Here is a 5,628-nt window from a genome sequence, read left to right as displayed (position 1 = left end):
TCAAGACTTTTTTATACACAGAAAACAAACACGTAAACTGTTAAATGCAATTCATATAAAAAATATATTTGATTCACAACATTTTTATGTCGTTAAAGTAAACTTCTTTTGCCGTTTAATGTTACGGTGTTCGAGAGAGACGTTCGAAGCTCTTCGAATCGTCGGCGGAATTAAAACCAGCGTTACGATTTTCCACCGAGACTTTCGTATACACGCAAAGCAAATACAAAACATATTAAACACAATTTATATAGACAATATATATATTTTACATGAATTTTACATCGTTGAAATGAACTTTCTTCTTCGTTTAACGTTATGGTGTTTGAAAGAGACGTTCGACGTTTTTTCAATAAACAGAATTACAAACCACGCCACGATTCTCTATCAAGAGCTTTTTATACACACAAAACAAATACACAACATATTAAGTATAATTTATACGAAAAATATGTTTATTTTACATCACTTTTACATTATTGAAATGAACTTTCTTAATCATTTAAAGTAACAATGTTCAGCGGAGACGCTTGACGTTTTTCCAATCGTCGACGGAATTAAACGGTCGTGTTTGAGGATACGCACGGGAGCGAGGAATGGAAAATTCAGAAAAGGAAAACATGACCCAGGTGGTAGAATACGAGGCAGGGCTGTAGTTTCTGGCGTACGATATTGGCCGACTTGTTCACGCAGACGGCACAACGTCGGCCATCTGTCTCGGGTTGTTCCTCCCGGAAACTCCGAAAGCCTAGGTGGAACCTTCGGGACTACGGCTTTTCTTGCCTCGATGCAGGAGGTCGATATCTTTGGTGGAATCGTGTAGTTTCCGGTGAAGGAGAAGGGTGTCTCGAGGCTGATTTGTTCTGAGAAATTGTGCAGCATGCGTGAGCCAATTATAGTGACTGCTTTACTGTTCATTTTATTTTGTTTCACCAATTATTGTACTGTAACTCGTACGCGCAATAAAATATAGAGGGAGTTCCCCTAGTAGCGAACATTTCAGATTTTCCGTAGATGAAGAGAAAAATAATAGTTTCTATTCTTTTTATTCTCCATTAATTACAAATTAACAGTAATAGAAATCAAAGTAAAGGAACAAAATAACCAATATTATAATAACATTCAAATTAAATTAATATTAAACTTTGGTATATGATTTTAAAGAACCATTGCATGGCACCTAGTACCGGACATAACAAAAATAGGAATAGGACAGCTTCAAAATAGTGTACAACGATATATTCGTATTATATACAGTAAAAGCTCCATGAGAGTTTGAAACTCGGATATTTTGTAAATTCTGTAGATTTTGCTTTCGACCAGAATACCGAAATGAAATGCGCACTCTGTAATGAAACACCGATCGTTAGATGCTCTTGGTGTAAAATAGCATTTTATTTCAAACATTGTTTCCATGAATATCACGTTTATGACGAATATGAACCGTAAAGCTTTCGATATATTCTGCAAAGCAATCGGAAGCTGAAACAGCTCGCGTGCGCACGGGATATAAATAATAAAAAACTGCGAGACTGTAGGAGGGAATTTCGAAAACAAATATACCAATGGATTTGGAATGAAATACTCGTCACTTTTTATCATTGTGTAAATTTCAATAAGTTGTAAATAACAAATTTCTTGTTATGAACAAATTGAATTTTTGACAATTTGTTAGCACCATATTATTATACATAAAAAAAACCATGAAACTTGTCCTTTTAAAATTTTCGTGTATCTTCTTTGATTTTCAAGATAGTCCTTCCAGGTCGAAAATTTATGGTGTGGTTTCATCCCCTAAATATGAAAACAGGCCGATGTGAACATATACGTATCTCTTATTTTTCGGTCCTCTAAAACATATTCGAAAACCACAGCAATCAGAAAGATACTGTCCAGCGCTAAAGGAACTTGCCCTACTGTCTTCGCCAATAAGCAGTGGATTGTTTATCCGTACACCGTAAATAGATATCCATCTACACGGAAATGGCCACCACGAACCTCTGCAGAAGAAAATCAGACCCAATAAATTCTTTCACAGACAGGAAGAGAGTGCCCGCGGGACACCGGGACCATAATAAATAGTTATTTAAGAAAATGCAGGCGTCGTGTCTACTGACACGTTTATGACGTTATCCGCGTCCCAGGCCGGGCATCGGTGTCCACCACTGGATTTATACGGTTCGCAGGACGTAAACTACCCCATCAAATCGTCTTTAGATACACGGGGAAAGGGGGGCTGCGAAGCGAGCGACGAATAAAACGGAATAAGAAGCTGGAGCGTGCGATAAGCGAGTGACCGTAGGCGGTGTTCCCGTTGATTTCCCTGTCGTGTTGCTCTCCCTCGCTCGCCCTCTTGATGGCCCCGCCATTTCCACGGGATTTCCACGTGAAATAGAAAAAAAAAAAAAGGCTAAGAGCAACCGTGCCATGGGACGATCCGACCGGGCGATAAGTCGCGGGGGGTCGCGCGAGCTCACCCTCCCTCGGGACGCTCGATGTCGGACCAGTTCCAGGGATGCGAATGGCGGAATTTTTGGCGGAAAAACACGCGATCGGGCGATCCAGAGGGGGAAATGGATGTCGGATGAAACGCGGAACTCGGGGCCGGAGGGGCGAGAACGGTGATTGAGCGAAAATATTGGGAACGATCCGACGCGGATGGCTCCGGGTATCGCAATAATTCAGCGGGGTGACTGTCTGAAAGGCGACGTGTGCGAACGAGGGAGTTGAAAAAGAGGATCGAAAAAATCCGTGGAGGTCTTCGAATGAGAAGATTCTATTTTATGTCATTCTATACGGTCTGATGGATCTCCTCAGACTTGAATTTAAAACGATAGAATTCAATGTGTTCGTTGATTTATTTGCTTGTACATGCAAATTTGTGCAAACGAACTGGCTGGTATTTTTATTTGAGGCCTGTTACACGGTCGAATAATTTGCGCAAAGTGACTTGTGATAATGCACGAGTCAATTTGCGCAAATGGTTTGAACATGTAAGCTTCCGTTTGGACGCAACGATTTGTTTGCGCAAATTTCTGTGCATAAGTCAGTTTGGGATCATTCCACGCGAAATCGGACACTTCTTGGACTAACATTTCGGATTTTGTTGACACTTGGATATCTTGTAGGTTGTAGTGATACGTAGTGTGATCCACGCAACTTGCATACCTTAAATAACTTTTAAAGTATGCATTGTACGAAAAAAGTTTTTGTACAAAGGTAGCATGGTTTGGAGGGATACATTATCTAGTGCATATATTTTTTTTTAAGGTGGAGACGTTTCAGAGATTTCAAGGTCAACTCGAACTTTTTTGGCTACGAAGTAAAAGTGTATTTTTTTTAGTATTGTCGTGCTCTACTCTTACCGCTAGTACGTAGATTGCGTGGTTTCAGCCGTTTCTGGCCTGCATCATTAACTGTTACTTACTAAACATAATTTCATCATTTTTTATTCTCGTCTTATTTTTACACGTAGAAACACCAATTACAGTTTCTGACACCAGTAGCTGAACACCCTGTATCAAAAATATAGTAAAACTGACGATCACAAGATTTTAACAGCGTCGAAAGTAACTTTGAATTCTGTCAAAATGTTAACCACTTAATTTTCTTAGAAAACTTCGAAATTTCTCTGTTGAGATCTGCAACATTCTCTGTTGCATTTCACCTAACTGTCACGTTGATTTAGTAACTGATAGACTGTTTTGTGGAGTCTCGAGACAACCAACGTTACTCGATGAACTAAGCTTTTCTGCATAGAATGGCCTCATATATGTCCTCATCGATCATTCGCGGCCCCTTCCACGAATTAATACGAAGCAATTCCATCTGCGTGTGACAGGCTCAAAATGGAGGAAACACCTCCGGCTGATAGCCATGAAAATCGTCCTCTTTTCCGGGACCTTCGGAACGTTATTGCAGAACCGTCTACCCTCCTTCGATGCTCATGAAATATGTCAGTTACACCGTGGCCCCCGATCGAATCGATTCCGCAAATGCAAATAATACGCTGAGCGGCCTTGTGCGCTGCAATGACTCAGGGAAATGCTGTGAGTACGCTAGCTTTCAAGGTTCGAATTTTGATATTCAATGGTTAAAGAAATTCTTTAGATACGTACCAAAAATTTCATGACAAAATTTGATAAAATATATCGCGGAAAGATTCGACTAATGTCCTTCACGTTTTGGAAGTCAAAATTGCATTACTGAATGCCTAGGTCACTGGAAGCCGCAAGAATAGCAATTTCAAAATGATAGATTCATCACCAGTAAATTAAAATGACATCTGTTAAGATTTTATTTTGATATACTTCCTGGTGAAAATAATTTATTCTTTCTTATGAAACTTAACTCATGAACCACGGTGGTGTAATGCGGTTCCATCCAGAAAATATTATTCACCGTATCAATCATTCAATTTAATTGCACCACCGAAAATCATCCCCTCGGACCAGCACCATCCGCTCACCTCGCCCAGCGTTCCGCAATGACGCCAATTAATTGCCGCGTCAACATCGAATCCGCGCGTGTCGCTCGCGATAATTATTACCGTCGTGTTTGACAACGGGTCGAGTTTTAATAAATTTCGTCGCACCCCGATAAACAGCAACGGGGAATTAATTGTAACCAACATCTCGACCTACATAAAACCCCCTCGGTCTCGAAACGCCGATCGATTCCGTGCGATAATTAATCCCCCCCCCCCCTCCCCCCTGATACGTCAGCGCGAAAATCGCCGCAACGATGCACCTGTGGTTCAGAATCCGAGGATCTTAGCCCAGAACTCCTGAAAATTTAATATTCCATTTGAACTATTTAGAAAGTATGAAAAGACATTAAACAGCAACAAACTTTGCGAAAATTCGATTTATACAGGCGGTCCCACTTGAAGGATTGAGCCACCCAGGAGCTCGAAAATCGTGTGCAGGTTTCAGAATTATTTTACGAAATTTTAAAATAAATGATTAACCTTTTTAAGGACTTTGTTCTGCATACCTTATGGTGTATAAAAAATGTTGTAATTATGTTTTTTAGACAATTCTTCCATTCTTGTAGTTTTTGAAAGGACCCTCTCCACGGTTTGCAGTAGGAGCGAAAATATTTGATATAATTTTTGACAGAATATTTTGATCTAAGAAAAAAAAAATCTAAAAATTTTCATTACTTATATGGTATTTACTACAGCAGTACAGGGAGGTTTTACGATTTATTAAAAACTGTCTATGTCACAGATAATTTCAAAGAAAATTTTGGTAAGCAACTAATAATCTTCAAATGTCCATCATTTTTACAAGAATCAATATTTCGACAAACGCCTATGTACTTCCATATATCCATGTCTACGGACAAACAGAACAAACTTTTAAATAATTTCTTCACTATCATATTGCAATGAAAGTTTAAAAAATTTGAGAAGTTAATATTACATCTTAATCATTGTTATAAAAGTGTACTTAACCACTCATTTTGACTGCTTTGGTAATTCTAGTGCTAAATGGCCTTAATTAAACCGACAACCCTCAATATATCTTTTTATTTTCATTAACATGTTTATACAAATATTGATTACTCCCCAACTATCAGATTTAAATATAGAATAACCACGGATTCTTTAAAAGAAACTTCGTA

The sequence above is a fragment of the Dufourea novaeangliae genome, unplaced genomic scaffold (genome assembly GCF_001272555.1).
Source record: "Dufourea novaeangliae isolate 0120121106 unplaced genomic scaffold, ASM127255v1 scaffold172, whole genome shotgun sequence".
In the NCBI taxonomy this organism is placed as follows: domain Eukaryota; kingdom Metazoa; phylum Arthropoda; class Insecta; order Hymenoptera; family Halictidae; genus Dufourea; species Dufourea novaeangliae.
This window is presented reverse-complemented; position numbering follows the sequence as displayed.